Source organism: Malaclemys terrapin, chromosome 7 (assembly GCF_027887155.1).
Source record: "Malaclemys terrapin pileata isolate rMalTer1 chromosome 7, rMalTer1.hap1, whole genome shotgun sequence".
Taxonomy (NCBI): domain Eukaryota; kingdom Metazoa; phylum Chordata; order Testudines; family Emydidae; genus Malaclemys; species Malaclemys terrapin.
Window position 1 is genome coordinate 125079064 of NC_071511.1, and position 9894 is coordinate 125088957.

Here is a 9894-nt window from a genome sequence, read left to right on the forward strand (position 1 = left end):
TTTTAATGAAGAACAGCTACGTTGGTCTCCTGAGATGCCGAGGGCCGGGATCCTGCACTGGGGAGGGTGAGCTGGCGGGGTCTGCGTTGCTGGGGGTTTCTTTGCTAGACCATCTGTTTGCAACGAGCCCCTTTGCTAATTCCCCCATTAAGCTCCTAGCAGACCTTCACCTCATGCTCAAAGAGATGAGCCTATACCAGGCCTACAGCGCCCAGGGTGGGCCTGAGGGAGCGTCCCCCAGGGGATCTAAGCGGCACAGGCAGGTCATCCAGGGCTAGAGAGAAACTCAGGGCCTGTCTGTCTCCAGCCCCCTCAGTAAAGTCAGGCCTGTGTAGTAACCACAGCTGAGATAGGCATGTTCTTTGCAGTGCAAAACAGCAGAGACTCAAATCCCAGGATCAAGCCCCACCCCCCAACTATGATTTTCAGAATTCAGATCTAGAGAGTTGGGGGGGGGGGGGGCACTTCTGCTTATTAGCAGCAACTTCCTCCAGCATTGCAGGGACACCCACAGTCAGTCTAACCTTAGCTCCCATGACCTCCACCCCCCATTCTCTAGGGGGTAGAGAGGGGATTTTATAGTCCTTCTGCTCCCACAAAGCCTTGAGCCTCAGGCCAGCAAATACAACTAACCCACCTGACCTTCCCTTTATAAAAAACCTCCCACTTTAACCTGTCCCCTCCCAAATCGGTGCATTTATAGGCAGGACAATAACAGGAAACAACCCCCACCTTTCAAAGCTGCCCCCTTCATTCAACTGAACCAGCCCCGCCCCTGCTAAACCCAGCCCCACCCATCCTTATTCCCACTGAGCATGCTCCGGGAAGGCTTTAAAAGGGGGAGCATGAGCACCCCAACCCCTTAAAGAAAATCTAGAGGGCTGGGTGTGTGCAAGGGGGGAGGAACAGGCTTCTTAGAAGGGGAGGATATTCCTTAGTGAGATCCTGAATTTAGTGCTCCCTTCCCTAAAATTAGCTGGAGCAGTGGGGGTGTCTGTCTGTCTGTTTCCCTGTGCACATTACAAACTCACCTGCAAACCCTCATGTGCTCTGCTCCGCCCGACGGCTCCTGGCTGTGCAGACGCGGTGGCAGGCTGGCATAGAGGGGGCTGCGGGCTGGGATGGGGGGCAGCTGCAGAGCAGTGTGTGCGGAGAGCCCAGGACTGAAAGAACTGCTCTTAGGGGGTGTTGGCCGAGCTGCGGGGGGCCCAGAACGCCCTGCAAACTAGAATTGAGCTAATAGCAAAACACGCCATGGGGCAAGGGCTAGCATATAGGGGTTGCTTCAGGCTCTGACTGAGGGGCCTTGGCAGATCCTGTAGGCTTCAGAGCAGGAGTAGCCAGTGTGATGCAGGACAGGTTTGAGACCCAGGGGAAACTAACACAGTATCTACCCAGCAGTGCACGGCCCTTCTGCTGAGTCCTAATCCATCCACACAAGCAAGGAAATAGTATTGCTCACTCCCTCTCCTCAGCGCCATCCCAGCCCAACACACACTCTCAAATGGATTTAGGCTGGGGATCAGCTGCCAGGCGCGCCGGTGTCTGGCAGTACCAAAGCTGCTTCCATTACGTGTAACACCGAAACGTGACATTGGCTGGTTCTCAGGACGCTAGTAGGGTGACCACAGTTACAACATGGGGGTAAGAAGAGTCCAGGTTCCCCCCTGTGGGAGCCCAGTGTGATTCCAAATCGTGCCCCAGGCCTCAGGAGGGTTTCACTTAATAAGAACTGATAGCGTGCACGGTGCTGTATGAAGACATAGAGGGGGCCAATCTATGGTCTGTGGATAGTACAGGGAAGTAGCGCCATCCAGTGGACAGGCTATGGAACTGGGGATCAGGAGGAAAGGTGGGTTCTAATCCCGGCTCTGCCATAGGCACATTTGTGTTTCTGGGTATGTCACATTAATGTCTATCAATTGCTCCCTGCCTCAGTTTCTCCATCATTATAAATGGGGATAATGCTGCCTGCCCTTGTGATCTGCTTATGTTTTTTACAATCTCTACTCCCAGGGGAATTCTGCGCCAAAAGATTAAAAATTCTGCGCACTGTATTTTAAAATGCCTCCTATTTTATTTGTCAAAATAACACAATATACTCACACTAGTTTCAATTATTTTGGTAGTTTATTTCAAAATACCCATCAGCAAGTCTGTCTGTAACAATATGGACACAAAGATTCAGGAAATGTGTTTTGACAAATAGATTCCTTAGTAGGTATATTAATAGAGAACTTTGAGTAATAATTCATTTAAACTACAATACAGAACTGTATTTCTTGTACCCCTCAGAAGCAGTGCAAAGGCTTGGGGGAGTCAGGAGCAATGGAGGAGCTGAGGGAGGGGGGAGTAATTGCTGGGAAGGAGCCTGGGATAGTTGTTGGGTGTGGGTGGGAGAAATAGAGAACAGTTTTTTTGGAGGGGGCAGGGATTGTTAAGGAGCCTCCCCATGCAGACCCCTGGCTTACCCCTCGCCTCTCCCATTCAGCTGCAGACAGGAGGAAACCACCCCCGCATATGCCTGTTGTAGCTTTGCACAATTGGCCAGGTGTGGTGTGGGTTATTTCCAGAACTGGGCCCGCCCAAATCAAAATTCATTTGGGAGCGGGAGGCAGGGTTGGATTTGAATCTCCACGGCCAGTCCCCCCGCCCAGCGGTGCCAGTTCTGGTTCACATGGGGCTGCAACCTCCACATGAACAGTTGAGACAGGAGAGTTTCCATCATTTTAAAAAATCCTTCATTGCCAACATTTCAGGTGACTAATTTGAGGCTTTGGTGTCATTGATCCTGAAATACGAACCCTCAATCTGATCCCTCCTCCCAGCCCAAACCCCACCCATTGGCCAGTGGGGGAAGGGGGATTCCAAGCTTGCTGGGTGGATAGGCTCTGGAGATACAAAGAACTCTCAGGGTCCCTCCCATCCAGTCCATCTTGCTGGGATTATGTTGCATTCATGGCATACAGAGAAATTAGATTTTAAAAAAAATCCCCCCCTCTTCCTGGCAGTTTGCAACATCCCAGAACTTTTATTTCTTAGAATCTAGAGCTCCTAACATATGAACCCAAAAGAGGAGCGCGACAAAGCAGGCTGCTCCCTAAAGCAGAGGTAAAACTTGCCCGCCAGGCACTAGGCTGGCTTTTGCAGCCTGCTTGCTGAAGCCCCAGATCTCATGCTTCCCTAGAAAGCCTCCTCGGCCGTGAACAGAAAACCCCGGAGAATTAAAGTGATCGTCTTAGGCAAAGGCTGGGCCGGCCACCTCCCTGCTGAGGGAGCATTAGCGTCTTGCGCCATCTAGCGTCCTTCCAGCGAGGACTCACAGACAGTGGAAGCAATTCTACTAAGCAGGCCTCATCCCATAGCTTAACCAGGGCTCTCGAGCTAGATAAAGCCGTGTAAACGGCCTTTTCCTCCCCTCTTATCTGAAGGGCTGGCGGTGTCGCCCGTGAAGTGGCTTTTCAATATTTTCTCAAGCGGGCTGATAGCCGATGTGTCAAGACTGGAGTTTGCTTTGCACACGTTGTGTGTTACCTATATAGAATCATAGAATCATAGAATATCAGAGTTGGAAGGGACCTCAAGAGGTCATCTAGTCCAACCCCCTGCTCAAAGCAGGACCAATTCCCAGCTAAATCATCCCAGCCAGGGCTTTGTCAAGCCGGGCCTTAAAAACCTCCAAGGAAGGAGACTCCACCACCTCCCTAGGTAACGCATTCCAGTGTTTCACCACCCTCCTAGTGAAATAGTTTTTCCTGATATCCAACCTGGACCTCCCCCACTGCAACTTGAGACCATTGCTCCTTGTTCTGTCATCTGCCACCACTGAGAACAGCCGAGCTCCATCCTCTTTGGAACCCCCCTTCAGGTAGTTGAAGGCTGCTATCAAATCCCCCCTCATTCTTCTCTTCTGGAGACTAAACAATCCCAGTTCTCTCAGCCTCTCCTCATAAGTCATGTGCTCCAGACCCCTAATCATTTTTGTTGCCCTCCGCTGGACTCTTTCCAATTTTTCCACATCCTTCTTGTAGTGTGGGGACCAAAACTGGACACAGTATTCCAGATGAGGCCTCACCAATGTCGAATAAAGGGGAACGATCACGTTCCTTGATCTGCTGGCAATGCCCCTACTTATACAGCCCAAAATGCCGTTAGCCTTCTTGGCAACAAGAGCACACTGTTGACTCATATCCAGCTTCTCGTCCACTGTGACCCCTAGGTCCTTTTCAGCAGAACTGCTACCTAGCCATTCGGTCCCTAGTCTGTAGCAGTGCATGGGATTCTTCCGTCCTAAGTGCAGGACTCTGCACTTGTCCTTGTTGAACCTCATCAGGTTTTTTTCTGCCCAATCCTCTAATTTGTCTAGGTCCCTCTGTATCCGATCCCTACCCTCTAGTGTATCTACCACGCCTCCTAGTTTAGTGTCATCTGCAAACTTGCTGAGAGTGCAGTCCACACCATCCTCCAGATCATTAATAAAGATATTAAACAAAACCGGCCCCAGGACCGACCCTTGGGGGACTCCACTTGAAACCGGCTGCCAACTAGACATGGAGCCATTGATCACTACCCGTTGAGCCCGACGATCTAGCCAGCTTTCTATCCACCTTACAGTCCATTCATCCAGCCCATACTTCTTTAACTTGGTGGCAAGAATACTGTGGGAGACAGTATCAAAAGCTTTGCTAAAGTCAAGAAATAACACATCCACTGCTTTCCCCTCATCCACAGAGCCAGTTATCTCATCATAGAAGGCAATTAGGTTAGTCAGGCACGACTTCCCCTTCGTGAATCCATGCTGACTGTTCCTGATCACTTTCCTCTCCTCTAAATGTTTCATAATTGATTCCTTGAGGACCTGCTCCATGATTTTTCCAGGGACTGAGGTGAGGCTGACTGGCCTGTAGTTCCCCGGATCCTCCTTCTTCCCTTTTTTAAAGATGGGCACTACATTAGCCTTTTTCCAGTCATCTGGGACCTCCCCCGATCGCCATGAGTTTTCAAAAATAATGGCTAATGGCTCTGCAATCTCACCCGCCAACTCCTTTAGCACCCTCGGATGCAGCGCATCCGGCCCCATGGACTTGTGCACGTCCAGTTTTTCTAAATAGTCCCGAACCACTTCTTTCTCCACAGAGGGTTGGTCACCTTCTCCCCATGCTGTACTGCCCAGTGCAGCAATCTGGGAGCTGACCTTGTGCGTGAAGACAGAGGCAAAAAAATCATTGAGTACATTAGCTTTTTCCACATCCTCGGTCACTAGGTTGCCTCCTTCATTCAGTAAGGGGCCCACACTTTCCTTGATTTTCTTCTTGTTGCTAACATACCTGAAGAAACCCTTCTTGTTACTCTTAACATCTCTTGCTAACTGCAACTCCAAGTGTGATTTGGCCTTCCTGATTTCACTCCTGCACGCCTGAGCAATATTTTTATACTCCTCCCTGGTCATTTGTCCAATCTTCCACTCCTTATAAGCCTCTTTTTTGCGTTTAAGATCAGCAAGGATTTCACTGTTTAGCCAAGCTGGTCGCCTGCCATATTTACTATTCTTTCTACACATCGGGATGGTTTGTTCCTGCAACCTCAATAAGGATTCTTTAAAATACAGCCAGCTCTCCTGGACCCCTTTGCCCTTCATGTTATTCTCCCAGGGGATCCTGCCCATCTGTTCCCTGAGGGAGTCAAAGTCTGCTTTTCTGAAGTCCAGGGTCCGTATTCTGCTGCTCTCCTTTCTTCCTTGTGTCAGGATCCTGAACTCGACCATCTCATGGTCACTGCCTCCCAGGTTCCCATCCACTTTTGCTTCCCCTACTAGTTCTTCCCTGTTTGTGAGCAGCAGGTCAAGAAAAGCTTTGCCCCTAGTTGGTTCCTCCAGCACTTGCACCAGGAAATTGTCCCCTACACTTTCCAAAAATTTCCTGGATTGCCTGTGCACCGCTGTATTGCTCTCCCAGCAGATATCAGGGTGATTAAAGTCTCCCATGAGAACCAGGGCCTGTGATCTAGCAACTTCTGCTAGTTGCCAGAAGAAAGCCTCGTCCACCTCATCCCCCTGGTCTGGTGGTCTATAGCAGACTCCAACCACGACATCACCCTTGTTGCTCACACTTCTCAACTTTATCCAGAGACTCTCAGGTTTTTCTGCAGTATCATACCGGAGCTCTGAGCAGTCATACTCCTTTCTTACATACAACGCAACTCCCCCACCTTTTCTGCCCTGCCTGTCCTTCCTGAACAGTTTATATCCATCCATGACCGTACTCCAGTCATGTGAGTTATCCCACCAAGTCTCTGTTATTCCAATCACATCATAGTTCCCTGACTGTGCCAGGACTTCCAGTTCTCCCTGCTTGTTTCCCAGGCTTCTTGCATTTGTGTATAGGCACTTAAGATAACTCAACGATCGTCCCTCTTTCTCAGCATGAGACAGGAGTCCTCCCCTCTTGCGCTCTCCTGCTTGTGCTTCCTCCCAGGATCCCATTTCCCCACTTACCTCAGGGCTTTGGTCTCCTTCCCCCGGTGAACCTAGTTTAAAGCCCTCCTCACTAGGTTAGCCAGCCTGCTGGCGAAGATGCTCTTCCCTCTCTTCGTTAGGTGGAGCCCGTCTCTGCCTAGCACTCCTTCTTCTTGGAACACCATCCCATGGTCGAAGAATCCAAAGCCTTCTCTCCGACACCACCTGCGTAGCCATTCGTTGACTTCCACGATTCGACGGTCTCTACCCCGGCCTTTTCCTTGCACAGGGAGGATGGACGAGAACACCACTTGCCCAGTCTCTGTACGTATCGATGTAATGACCAGCCTGAATCAGTGCACAAATGCCCCATGAGGTTTACTTGTGAGTTTGTTATGAAGGGACTTATTTTAATATAGGTTTTTTTGGCAGATTCCCCCTCCTTTCCCCCCCCCCCATTATCTACAGCCACATCCACTCTAGGTGTGATGGGGTGATGGTCCTTGAGAGAGCCTGGTATGGGTCCATTAAGGGATTTTAAGACTAGGAGCAGGACCTTGATTCATAGATTCTAGGGCCAAAAGGGACCAGAGAACTTCCCCCAAATTCCCATTTGAACTAGAGCGGATCTTTTAGAGAAAACAGCCCAGCTTGATTTAAACATGGCCAGTGATGGAGAATCCACCACGATCCCTGGTAAATTGTTCCAGTGCTTAATTACGCAGTTGGACCCCATGAAACAGTGGAGGAATCAAAGCACAGCTGGGATGTGTTCCCTGCTACTAGGTCTGCTCAGGAAGTGGCCAGCTGTGTGTTGGACCAGCTGGCGTTTCCGGCTGGCTGTGAGTGATAATCCAAAGTAGGGACTTGAAGGGACAAATTCCTGGTTCATGGTGGCTTAGGAGCCTCATCTCAGAGGATGGGGAAGTCTCCTGGCAATTGGGTGGTAGAAGCAGTTCCTGGTCAGTTGTTGCTTGCGTCTCAAGAATCGGGGACATGTCTAATAGAATGCCAGGTGCCTCCGGGACAGGAACTGTGTCCTGGTCTTTGGAAGCAGATCAAGCCACTTCCTTCTTCCTACAAGCGTTGCTCCTTTCTTGCCAGCTGCTTATCATCCCTCGCAGGCATGATGACACCCGTGAGAGGTCGAATCTGCTTGAGGATAAGTGGTACAGCTTGGAGATCTCAGCAAATTGGTGGCAATGGAACACACTGCGGGGGGGATGGGGCACGAACACCTTCTCCTAAGGGTCTCCTGCATGTCTTGAACAGGAAGGGACATGACAGAACCCTGGAGGACACCACATGTGAGGGCTCTTGGAGATGAGGAGCATTTGGGATCTGTTGGTGAGAAATGACTGGTTCCAGGACTAAGCGGTACCCACAAGCCCAGCCTGGTCACGTAGGCTGGGTCAGTGCCCCCTGGTGGTCTGCAGAGAAGTTCAGCCTGATTGTGAGCCATGGATGGGGGCTATCCGTGTGAAGTTCCTGCCGCTCTGTCTATGGCCAGAGAAGGCACACTGATTTGCAAGACAGTTGCTTCCCCATGGTGTGTGTAGATAGCCTTGTCTGTAGGGCTTGCTAATGGCAGCCGTTAGTAACAGTCCTGTTATCACTTTCCACTGGCCACGATTCTGCAGGGCTTTGACTCTCACTTGTACATGGGAACTCATTCAATGAAGTAAGCAGAGAACTGTTTGAAGGGGCAGGATGTGGGTCTGAGAACTGATGACGGCAGTCTGGGTTTATGGACCGGTTTGTTTATTCATGAAACAAAAACAAGTACAAACCAGCCTATCCGATCTGTCACTCACAAACAACCACAGGGTAACACACCTGGGCGTAGGGGTACCCCAGAATTCAGGAATAACCGCAAAAACCCAGCCCAGCCCTGAAACAACCCTACAAAAATGATGAGTTTGAATAATCTGGGGTGTGTTTTCTGAACCACCTGCTGGCCAGTAATGTGAGAGGACGCCATGTTGGTAAAGCTAAACTGGCTCTTTATTCAGAGAACAATGTACAGAGATGTTGCAAGTGCAGCTAGCATTCCAGCCATGTGCACACAGACTGACTTCCTGGTACCTCCTCCAAAGTCTTCCCTGCTGCAAACCGTACTCCTCCCTCCAAGTTCCAGGCAGGTTGGTACATCCTGCCCACTGTACTCTCACAAAAAATCCAATGAAGCAGAAAGTAAACAAGCAAGTATTGCATGCCAATCCGGCATTCAGAAACACCCCTACAATAGCAAACCGGTGTGCTCTTAGTTCCTAGCCAACAAAACATTTAAGCATGTGCTTCAAGTTAAACACATGCTTACGTGCTTTCTGGATTGCGACCTGAGCCAGCTCATGAAGACGGTTAGAAGGAAGATGTCCAGGATCACGGGGACAGCTTTTTAACTCTATATGCTCTGTTTCTAAACAATTAAGGGAGTGACATTAATATTGGTGAGGTAATAAGATGGTAGGACACGGGTTGTGGGCCAGGTCCTTCTCGGCTGGAGGCACTTGCCCTAGAAAGGAGATGCTCTCAATGAATGAACAGTCAGTGAGCACTGAGAGTACAGTTAACAAATGAAATTCCATTGCATGGCAAAGATTTCCGCAAGGACCTGCCGCTGCCTCTTGGCTCGTCCACTTCACGTTAGTGGGGAGGCCGGAGATAAGATATGGAGCTGGTGTCTGTTCTTCCACGGGGGACGACGGGACCAGAGAAGTAGTCCACGTTTGTGTGTGAGCTGGCAAAGAGCCTAGGTAAAGCCCCCAAGAGTGCTGGCTTCAGTCATTTCTGACACCCGGCTTTGGGTTATCTCCCGGAGCTCTGCGCGGTGAAACGGCTTATCAAACAGCTGCTTGGCTGGCTGCTGTCTCTCCTCGCAGCGATTCCCAGCCCGGAGCTGCTCTCTGTCACCTTCCTCCTTTGTGACAGCCAGAGGCAGGCGGAAATCAGAGCCTTGCAGCTGCTCTCTCACAAACCAAAGGTGATTTTGGTGCAATGGATCCAGATCCCAGCTAGCCCCGGACAGGGATCGCTGCAGCTTTATAAAAGTAGAACCAAAATCCCAAGGAACCTGAAGAATCCTAGAAATGTAGGGCTGGAAGGGACCTCAAGAGGTCACCTATTCCAGCCCTCTGTACTGAGGCAGGCCAAGTCAACCTAGATCATCCCTGACAGGGGTTTGTCCAACCTGTCCTTAAAAACCTCTGATGACAGATTCCACCACCTCCCTAGGAAGCCTGTTCCAGAGCTTAACTAGCCTTGGACTTAGAAAGTTATTCTGAATATCCACCCTCCATCTCCCTTGCTGCAGATTAAACCATCCCTTCTTGTCCTACCTTCAGTGGACTTGGAGAACAATTGATCACTGTCCCTTAAGATATTTGCAGACCGTTACCAGGTCCCCCCTCCTCAGTCTTCTTTTCACAAGACTAAACAGG